Source organism: Nicotiana tabacum, chromosome 16 (assembly GCF_000715075.1).
Source record: "Nicotiana tabacum cultivar K326 chromosome 16, ASM71507v2, whole genome shotgun sequence".
Lineage (NCBI taxonomy): Eukaryota > Viridiplantae > Streptophyta > Magnoliopsida > Solanales > Solanaceae > Nicotiana > Nicotiana tabacum.
Genome location: NC_134095.1, coordinates 129,230,176 through 129,241,912, shown reverse-complemented (window position 1 = coordinate 129,241,912; position 11,737 = coordinate 129,230,176). Strand labels below are relative to the sequence as shown.

General features: G+C 39.7%; 1 long non-coding RNA gene across 1 annotated transcript; it reads right to left on the bottom strand.

The window, feature by feature from the left end:
* Positions 1–4,715: 4,715 nt before the first annotated feature.
* Positions 4,716–8,736, bottom strand: LOC107784879 (uncharacterized). The gene is made up of 2 exons (XR_001647761.2): positions 5,525–8,736; positions 4,716–5,304 (listed from the first exon to the last, which is right to left on the bottom strand). It is a non-coding gene; the product is annotated as an uncharacterized LOC107784879 (long non-coding RNA).
* Positions 8,737–11,737: the final 3,001 nt, after the last annotated feature.

Sequence of the window (11,737 nt, the reverse complement as noted above, 5' to 3'; positions counted from 1 at the left end):
CGTTTTCTTCTTCTCCTTTCTTTGTACATTTTATATTATTGGGGCTATACCAGTGGTAGCGGTGATAGCTCCTTATGGTTTTTGGGTAGTGGTATTTTCTGTGTTTTCAGGAATTCTCGAAGTATTGGAGACACGTTGGGCGCACGAGCACTGGCAAAGGAGAGCAACCTGGGCGAGTGTCAGCAAAGGGCGGTAGGAAGTGGTGCGTGAGCGTACAACTACATCAAGTACATCAAATCAGCCACAAGTTTTGTTATTGGGAGTTGGTACCTCATGTTTTACTGTTTCCCTTTTGGTGTTAGCTAAATTACTGTTACTTTACTTCACAATAGTTAAACCTTTCAACTAGGATACTAGTTACCACTTGTTTCCTTCTAGTTTGATTTGTTGTCCGTTGTGCACTAGCGAGTCTTCTCTAGATTGTTGTAGGTGTAGTGGCTGCAGTCTGGGATGATAGAATAAGGGCATGTCCTCGGGTGGGCCAGAGTGTGGGGCTGGGGTCAGGGGTGGGATGGGTAGTAGGGGAGGTAGAGGGGGCAAGTGAGCCTATAGATTGAGACTCGGGTCATGGAACATAGGTTCACTAACGAGTAAATCCATAGAGTTGGCGAAAATCCTTCAGAAGAGGAAGATTAATATAGCGTGTGTCCAGGAGACTAGGTGGGTCGGATCGAGGGCGAAAAACGTGGATGGGTATAAGTTGTGGTACTCTATTGTCCTGAGGGGTAAGAATGGAGTGGGTATCCTGGTAGATAGCCATCTTAGAGAGTCCGTGGTAGAGGTCAGGCGGGTGAATGATAAATTAATGACTATTAAGTTAGTGGTGGGTGAGGGTATTTTAAATGTCGTTAGCGCGTACGCACCGCAAACAGGCTTAGAGAGGATATTAAGAGGCACTTTTGGGAGGGGTTGGATGAGATTGTTCGTAGTATACCGCCTTTTGAGAGGTTATTCATAGGAGGAGATTTCAATGGTCATATTGGGTCATCTGCAGGTGGGTACACTGAGGTGCATGACGGCTTTGGTTTCGGGGAGCGGAACGGAGGGGCATTTCGCTGTTGGACTTTGCCAAGGCTTTCGATCTAGTCATTGCGAACTCGAGTTTTACGAAGCGGGATGGACATTTGGTTACTTACCAAAGTTCGGTGGCGAAGACTCAGATTGACTATCTCCTCCTCAGGAGATGCGACAGAAGGTTGTGCGAGGATTGCAAGGTTATCCCAGGTGAGACCTCTCAACGCAGCATAGGCTTTTGGTGATGGACATTTGTATTAGGATAAGGAGGAAGAAAAAGTCAGTACAAGGACGCCCCAGGATTAGGTGGGGCGCCTTAACTAAGGATAAATCTAAGGAGTTGGAAGTAAGGTTATCGGCAATGAGAGCTTGGAGAAGTAGTGGGGACGCAAACACAATGTGGTCGACGACGGCGGACTGTATAATAAAGGCGGCGAGAGAGGTGTTAGGGATATCTACGGGACACAATGGTGACCACAAAGGAGATTGGTGGTGGAATGCAGTTGTCCAAGGTAAAGTGGAAGCAAAGAAGGCGTCTTACCTGCGGTTAGTAGGGAGCACTGACGAGGAGGAGAAGAGAGAGAACAGTGAAAGGTATAAGGTAGCTAGGAAAGAGGCGAAGACGGCAGTGACGGAGGCTAAGACGACAGCTTTTGCTCGTCTGTATGAGGAACTAAGGAACAAAGGTGGGGAGAAGAAGTTATTCCGACTCGCTAAGGCGAGAGAGAGGACAACTCGGGATCTGGACCAAGTGAGGTGCATAAAAGATGATGACGACAAAGTTTTGATGGGAGATGACCAGATTAAGAGGAGGTGGCTACTTTCATAAACTTCTAAGTGAAGAAGGGGATCAGGATATTATACTTGGGGAATTAAGGAATGCCGACAGTCCCCATGAATTAAGTAATTGTAGGGACATTGAGATCGATGAAGTCATGGAGGCAATGCGTAAGATGAGAAGGGACAGAGCTACCGGGCCAGACGAAATTCGGTTGAACTGTGGATGTGTGTGGGTAGAGCAGGCTTGGAATGGCTTACTGGATTGTTTAGTATTATATTCAAGACTAATAGGATGCCTGAAGAGTGGAGGTGGAGTACAATGGTTCCGTTGTATAAGAACAAAGCTGATGTCCAGAGCTGTAACAACTATAGGGACATCAAATTACTAAGTCATACCATGAAAGTTTGGGAGAGAGTGGTAGAAATGAGAGTGCGAAGGACGATGTCTATTTCAGACAACCAGTTCGTGTTCATGCCGGGGCGAGCTACCACAGAAGCTATCCACCTAATTAGGAGAATGGTGGAACAGTACAGGGATAGGAAGAAGGATCTCCACATGGCCTTTATTGATCCGGAGAAAGCGTACGATAAGGTTCCTAGGGAGGTCTTATGGAGCTGCTTAGAGGATAAAGTGGTCCCGGTTGACTATATTAGGATGATTAAAGACATGTATGCTGGAGCTAAGACTCGGGTTAGGACAGTAGGAGGTGACTCTAAACACTTTCCAGTTATTACGGGGTTGCACCAAGGGTCTGCGCTCAACCCATTCCTATTTGCCCTGGTGATGGATGCACTGACTCATCATATTCAAGGGGAGGTACTATGGTGCATGCTATTTGCTGATGACATTATTCTAATTGACGAGACACGAGGCGGCGTCAACGAGAGGCTAGAGATTTGGAGACATGCTCTAGAGTCTAAAGGTTTCAAGTTGAGCAGGACGAAGACGGAATACCTCGAGTGCAAATTTGGGGTTGAGCCGACGGAAGCGGGAGTTGAAGTGAGGCTTGACTCTCAAGTCATTCCCAAGAGGGGTAGTTTCAAGTACCTTGGATCGGTTATTCAGGGGATCAGGGAGATTGACGAGGATGTCACACACCGTATAGGGGTGGGGTGGATGAAGTGGAGGTTAGCGTCGGGAGTCTTGTGTGACAGGAAAGTGCCACCGTTACTAAAAGGTAAATTTTATAGAGCAGTGGTTAGGCCTGCCATGTTATATGGAACTGAATGTTGGCCGGTAAAGAACTCACACATCCAGAAGATGAAAGTAGCAGAGATAAGGATGTTGAGGTGGATGTGCGGGCGTACAAGAATGGATAAGATTAGGAATGAATATATTCGAGAGAAGGTGGGCGTGACCCCATGGAGGACAAGATGCGGGAAGTAAGACTCAGATGGTTCGGGCACATTCAGAGGAGGAGCACTGATGCACCAGTGAGGAGGTGTGAGCGACTGGCTGTAGTGGGCACGCGGAGAGGTAGAAGGCGACCTAAGAAGTATTGGGGAGAGGTGATCAGACAGGACATTACACGACTTAGGATTACTGAGGACATGGCCCTTGACATGGAATTATGGAGGTCGAGCATTAAGGTTGTAGGTTAGGGGAAAGTTGTGAATATTTCTACAGCACAATAGAGTGAGACTAGCCAGTTAGGAGTTAGACTAAGAATGTCATTGGTCGTCTATTGATGCAGGGCTTTACCTGCTAGTTTTTACTATACCAACCATCTATTTCGTATTTCGTATTCTGTATTTCATATCTCTTATATTGCTGTTATTTTATTATGCATTTTTATGGTACTAATATATCGTCTCCTGTTGTTTTTTTTGAGCCGAGGGTCTCCTGGAAACAGCCTCTCTACCCTTCGGGGTAGGGGTAAGGTCTGCGTACATATTACCCTCCCCAGACCCCACTTGTAGGATTATACTGGGTCGTTATTGTTGTAAAGACGGCAGTCACAGATATATGATAGAATGAGGAATTTGGGCGACAACTTGTTTACTTGCTAATTCTTCGGGTGTATGGTATATTAACTACTGTTACTTTCATCATATATAAAGCTTCTGTTTATTGTAAATATACTCCCTCCGTTTCAATTTTTGTGAACCTATTTCCTTATTAGTCCGTGCCAAAAAGAATGACCGCATTCAAAGAAACTTTCCAATTATTCAGTTCCATTAATGCCCTTACTATTTCTCTTTTGAATTCCGTATCGGACCCACTAACTCTAAAAGTAAGTTACTACTTTTTCATTTTTTTGTGTTGAATAGTCAACATTTTTAAACTTACAATTTCAAATCTCTTCTGGCTAGGATTTGGCTTTTTTCTAAATCTTTCTATTTTTGACTTTTTCCTTATTCTTTTTTTTTTTTCATCCTCACATTGTTGGCTTTTTCTCTTATTCTTCTTTGTTGACTTTTCCCGTTCTTTTTTCTTATCCTTACATATTTTGCTGCGATACCCATTTATTTTTATCCGAATTTGGTTAATTACAAGCCATTTGTAATTTTTTTAATTACTCCGTTACACCAAAGTCATTAGATAACTAACGACAAACACTCGCATATAATCCAAATTGTATAGCGATGAACAACACCAATCAACTTTCAAAAATAGACGATTGCTTTAAAATTCGTTGTAGTCTTCAATTATAGAGGTCAAAATACAATCTTATTCCCAACAAAATGATTTTAATATTTCAAGACAAAATAAGCCACCGTAATGGGATTTTAACTTCTTTATCACAAGTCCTCTAGCTCAAGTGTTCCAATATGTCATAAAATTCCTTATAAATATGAGTCTTGATCACCATTTTGGGATTACAAAATTCCCACAAACATAAATCCTTAAATGCACGAGACTTTCCACAAACATAAACTTAACATTTGCAGCTTCTCAAAAAAATATGAGACTTTACAAATAAAGAAACTATACAAAACCTACATATCAAACGTTCAGAGCTTCTTTAAATACACAGCCTTTACAAGAGAGGATTCCATAGAAACTACAAACTTGATGTTCATAACTTCTTTAAATACACAAGTCTATGCAAAAAGAGAGGTTATACAAAAACAACATGATGGTTAGGTTTACAAAACAGAGAACCTTTACAATAAAGTTGTAAATAGCCTTGACATTTGTATCACATTTGAAGTGGAGCTACAGCTTCATTGACTACGCCAACGTCACAACTAACTTGAATAGGAATATTTCCTTCTCGTTCTAGTCTACCCTTTTTCATACGTGGGATTTTGTAGTTGTTCCTACCTTTACCTTTCAGCGCCTCAACCATGCAAGACGGTAGAGCGAGAAACACATGATTCAGTCGGTGAACTTCCATCTCATTAAAAGATTTCTCAACTGCATTTATTAAGTCATCAATAGTTGTAGGAGTCATTTGATACTGAAGTGATTGTAAAGGCACATCTTGAAGAACCTAATTCTACAGGAAAGAGCTACGAGATTCAATTAGTTGTTGTAGCTTGGCTGACTGATACAAGTAAATATTCCTAGAGAAAAACAATGAAAACAGAAAGAATATTCAAAAGCTCTTCACAAATTTAAAATTTAGTGTTGCGCAAATAGAAGAGTGAAATATTTACCGCTCAATTCAGAGAGAGCGCCAAATTTCATTAAATAAATTTTTTGAAAAGAAAAACCATCAGATCTCATTACAAACTTATTAATATAGGAGTAAAATAAATTTCAAATAAAGTTAGGTTAATATACCTGGGTTATTGAGAAATCAACGGGAAATATTCTCAACTACTTGAATCTTGGGTCTTCTCGACAGAGAGAAAATTTAAGGAAGACTTCCTATTCAATTGGGTTTCCAATTTGTTTAAGTTTTGGTATAGTGTATGGTTGATGGGCATTAGTAATTGAAAGAAAATTGGGAGATTTGGACACAGTAATTGACAGGCTGCCATGTACAGTGAGCAGATGATTTGTTTGACTCTCTCTTCGGCAGAAGAATTTTCCGTTGAATATTAATCAGTGGGCCCTAAGGGTATTATAGTAACTTGACACATTTTTAGCTTACATGGCAAAAGTCTTCCCTCATTTATTAAACTCCATGCCCAGTCAAATGAGTTCACATAAATTGAAACGGAGGGAGTATATACTATGTGACTAGCGGTTTGTTGTTATACTGCATACCTTAGCATTAAGAATTCAAAGTTTGATCAAAGGTGAGACTGTAAAAGTGCTTTACGTGCATATTCATGTATGAACTACAAGTAATGCCTTCAGCGCATTGTCCAAGGACCAATGAAGAGATATTTGATGAAACTCAGCCATTAATCTTAAACTCGGCAAAGATGCAAAAAGAAAAGAGATCAGAGAGTAATTCAACGATGAAGAAGGAGGGGATTTTGGGTGTTCCACGATGGGAGTTTGCTGGTATCGACGAGGGGAGTAGTTCTGGGCGGAGGGGTTTTTGTATTAAATTAGTTAAAAAATATAAAATACAGGTCACTTAATTAATTAACTTGGCGGGCCAGTGAATTTTCAGCGGAAAAAACAAGGGGGAATAAATAACCGTTCCCATAGCAATTTTTTTCACAAAATCGTTGCCATATACATGTCTATTGGGACGGTTCACAAATCCGTTACGAAACAAAACTCTATGACAACGGTAATGTTATATTTGCAACGGTTTGATGTCAATAGTGTGCTGATAGCACCCAAATTCTATCGTAATGGTTTCAACCTTTACTATATCTGATCTATGGCAATGGTTTGTGAACCATTCCAAAATAACTGTTCCCATAGGCCCATTTTCTGGTAGTGAGCAGATGGAAGATAAAACAAATGGAAACCAAGACCGAGGACAACAATTTCAGTTGGCCAGGTAAATCCCGAAGGGAACATAGCCAACGAGAGCAAAAGAATATTTGTCACCAGATGACGTTTAATGAAGAATAATCCTCAGTATTAAATACACAGCCGTTGCAGAGAATTTTGGCATTCATGGCTGTCACGCCTCCTTTTTCCCAAAGGGATAGGGAGTTTTCCAACTAAAGTGACATTAATCGAAATGAAATTATTTATTAAATTTCAGAGTCGTCACTTGGAATATTTATGGTGTCACAAGTCACCGATTTATTCTAAATTTCAAATCGAGGAAATTTGACTCTATTTTAAAGTCTGCGAACATAAAAGACCGGGTAAGGAATTCTGTTAACTCGGGAGAGGTGTTAGGCACTCCCGAGTTCCGTGGTTTTAGCACGATCGCTTTTAATCAAACTTGGCTTAATTAAATCAATTAATTACTCAGTTTTATAACCTATGTACATTATACTTTTTACCGCTTTTAGTTATGGCGTTTTTATGGATTTATCTTTGAAACGGATCACGTGTGCGTGAATCTATTTTGTTTGGGGCACTAAAATCATGTCAGACATACGTGTATACAATTAGTCACTCTTTATTTGTATTAAGATTGTTGGTCAAAGTCGCGCGAATTCATACTTTGATTTATTTTTCGGGAATCATAATCATGTCACGCGAACGTATACACAATCACAATAGTAATTTAAATGTGCGCTTAAAGCAAGCTACGATGTTTAAGAATTAATATTAATCGATCTTGATATTTGAGATTGAGTATGGAAGGCCCGGAACATATGAAATGATCATTTTTGGAAAAAATGCGTTCAATTTGCTCTTTTACTGAAAAAAATCCAAAGCATAACACAAGACAATAGGAGAAACCACTGACTTTCAACAAATTCACTCCTTAGATACTTAACGTCCCTTAAACAGACTACATAATTAGAAGAACAAAGCAATTCCATGCTAGTATATGATTAAAAAAAAGACATCATAATACATATAGTCCACAACCAAATTAAATTACTAGAGTTGGAGCAACACTTCTATAAACAAATTAGAAGGTGAGAAGACAAGACCAATATAATTAGCTTCAAAATAAATCAACTCTATGTGAACCATTTATTTAGCAGCATGGAATGTCTCACCAACAAATAATGTCTGCATGATATTTTGAAGTGCATTTACAACAATCTTAAGCTTGAATTAATTTTCTTTCCTAAACTTGTGGCAGACCTTCTTTGCTAAACGTTGATACTTGATTCAGGGAATTACAAGATCAATTCAAGAAGAGGTTCTCACACTCTTCTTTATGCTAATTCAGTTTAAGTTTAAATCACAGATCCAAAACAACTCAAACAAATTATTCCAAGAAAAATGATTAATCGATCAAGATAAAAAAACAACAAAAGACGTGCTGACATAGAACCAAACGACAAGATGACAAGCATTATAAGAACACAATAAAGTCGCAGATAAAGAGACAGACCTTCTATGAAGTTTATTTGATATGTTTTAAGAAATCTCCGGCAAATACAAATGGTTGCTCCGGAACATCGAAGAAAAATAAGAAATGCTACTGAAAATTTGTCCGGAACCTCGAATCGGTAAACTCGAACATCTCCGTAACTAAAAATTTGACGATTGTTTCAAAGTTGATTTTGGATTGATTTTTGAAGCTGTTTTCGAGCTATTTGGCTGCCGGTTTTGCTTCTCCTTTTGGTTGGATTTTGCTAAGCTTTTGGTGGTGTTTATGGGAGCTAAGGTGTGAGGAAGATGAGTGAAAGAGGGAGTGCAATAGCTGCGTTCTTAGCTCTCTTTTCCAGATTTCCTTTTTTCTCTTTTGTTTGTGTGTGCTCGTTAGTGATGGAAAATCAGAGAGGGGGGGGGGGGGTTAGGTTTCTGTTTTTCTCCTTTTGTCCGTTTGTGAGCGTGCATCTTCCTTAATTTTGAGAGGATGATGAAGCTAGGGAAGGAAAACGGCTGCTGCTTCTTTTCTTTAGGAGTTAGGTCTTAGGTCTTAGGTGTTAGGTGTTTAGCCGCTAGGTTTTTCTTTTATTTAAGGAGGGAGGGCAGGCGGGTAGGTTAGGGAGATGAGCTTGGGTATGTGAAAGAAGATTGGGCCAATTTGGCAATTGAGCTACTTTAAATAATTATGCTTTTAGCCTAGTTTCAACAAAGACTAACCTCCTTTCCTTTATTTAATTTTTGTAATATTAGCCACTCTAACTCAAATTTTAATTTAAATTCCATTTTTTGTGTGCCTAGGATATTTATTTACTAAAATTATTTTTGATTATTTTTAGGAGTAATTTCCATATAGGGCAAATATTAGGTGCTTACAACTGCCCCTCTTTGCTCGAGAACATGAAGAGTTTTTGGGTAAAGACAAAGTGAGCAATCATGAACAATTTTTGCCCGTTTGATTTTCCATGGGAAGCATGTTGAAAAAGCTTGACCGAACTTTGCTTCAAAGGTTGCCTACATATTCTTAGCTATAAAGGAATTAGGTCCATATAGTTCTGCGAATGATGGAATGATGAATTGGAGAGTCGAGTGAGGTTCTGATCCGTGGTCCTGCTATTACATCAAAATCAAAAATGAAAAAGACTAACTAAGCCTGTCAGCTATGAATCACAAGATTCCTATGTATAAGTCTTCTGAAGCTTGATCTTGAGTCTTGAATGGTTCTTCATGCAGACTCTGATCTGAATCTTGATGCTTGATAGGTGCAGGTGCTAGTTCATTCTTCTTCAGCTTTTCAGATTAAGACGGGACATGCAAAGCTTGTGACTTCATTCATGTATTGAGTAGTCCACATTTTTTTTCTTCTGATTTTGCATTTTGGATTCACTTCTTGCTTTTCTTTTCTTCTGGATTGAGACTTCTTCTTTTGGTTGTCTCGAACTCTGTGCCTCGAGGTATAACCTGCTCAGGCATCAAAACAGAAGAACAAAATTTTCTGCCCCAGTCTTCACTAGGAAAATTTCGTGATTTATTGTAATAAAACCCTATACTACTTCATTATTGAAAGCAATAAAAGGGCGGGAATGGTGTATCCTGGAAAAAGAGAATAGGGAGTGGTGACCCTATATCTAGAATGAAATCAACTAGGGAGTAAAGACACTATGTTGGAAAAGCGACGAGGGAATTGAAACCCTATGTCCAAAATAAAATCAACAAGGGATTTGAGACCCTATGTTGGAAAATCATCAACTAGAGAGTGGAGACCCTATGCTGGCATATGGAGTGGAGACCCTATGTTGGCATGAAGTTATGTTGGAATCAACTAGGGAGTGAAGACCCTATATGTTGGCATCAAACTAGGGAGTGGTGACCCTATGTTAGCATCAAGTTATGTTGGCATCAACTAGGGAGTGGAGACCCTATGTTAGCATCAACTAGGGAGTGATGACCCTATGTTGGAATCAACTAGGGAGTTATGACCATATATTGGCAACAAGTTATGTTGACATCAACTAGGGAGTGGAAACCCTATATTGGCATCAACTAAGAAGTGGTGACACTATGTTGGCATCAATTTATGTTGGCATAAACTAGGGAATATAGATCCTATGTTGGCATCAACTATAGAGTGGTGACCCTATGTTGGAATCAAGTTATGTTAGCATCAACTAGGGAGTGGAGACCCTATGTTGGCATCAACTAGGGAATGGAGATCCTACATTGGAAAAGCGACTACGGAGTGGAGACCCTATGTCTAAAATAAAATCAACTTGGGATTGGAGACCTTATGCTGGAAAATCATCAACTAGGGAGTGAAGACCTTATGATGACATCAACTAAAGAGTGGTGACCCTATGTTGGCATCAAGTTATGTTTGCATCAACTAGAGAGTGGTGATCCTATGTTGGCATCAGATAGGGAGTGGTGACCTTATGTTGGCATCAACTAGGGAGTAGAGACCCTATGTTGGCATTAACTAGGGAGTGGTGACCCTATGTTGGCATCAAGTTATGTTAGCATCAACTAGGGAGTGGAGACCCTATGTTGGAATCAACTAGGGAATGAAGACCCTATGTTAGCATCAACTAGGGAGTTGAGACCCTATGTTAGCATCAACTAGGGAGTGGTGACCCTATATTGGCATCAAGTTATGTTGGCATCAACTAGGGAGCGGAGACCCTATATAGGCATCAAGTTATGTTAGCATCAACTAGGGAGTGGAGACCCTAAGTTTCCATCAACTAGGGAGTGGTAACCCTATGTTGGTATCAAGTTATGCTAGCATCAACTAGGGAGTGGAGACCCTATGTTGGCATCAACTAGGGAATGGAGACCCTATGTTGGCATCAACTAGAGAGTGGAGACCCTATGTTAGCATCAACTAGAGAGTTGTGACCATATGTTGACATCAAATTATATTGACATCAACTAGGGAGTGGAGACCCTATGTTGACATCAACTAGGGAGTGATGACCCTATGTTGGCATCAACTAGGGAATGGTGACCATATGTTGGCATCAAGTTATGTTGGCATCAACTAGGGAGTGAAGACCCTATGTTGGCATCAACTAGGGAGTGGTAACCTTATATTGGCATCAAGTTATGTTGTCATCAACTAGGGAGTGGAGACTCTATGTTGGCATCAACTAGGGAGTGGTGACCCTATTATTACATCTTGCATTTTCGTATGTTAAAATTTCGTCTTCAATTAATTGACGTAGACTCGGGGACAAGATCATCTTGACGTTAACGTAGTTATGCTATTTATAACAAGCGATAAATAAGTGTTATTAAGGATAAAAGGGTACATAGATTAAAGAAAATGAGTTTCGTTGAAAGTGGCCAATTTTGGAATAAAATAATGTCGAGCGATAATACCCGAAAAATATGAACTAGTACCATGCAAGGTACCATATGACCACGGTAGTATAATATATAAAGTATACATAAAGTATTTTAAAAATAAGTAGAACTTTAAGTAATTTGTGGCAATTTTTAAATTATGCGGGTAATTGGTTAACTACCGGGTAGCGAAACATTACCCAGTTAACTAATAAGTGGATAAAAATTAACAAAATCAAACCCCCAAGAAACGTGGCAGTCACCCCTTCCATCCAGAGAAGGTAAGTTCAAAGCCTAATT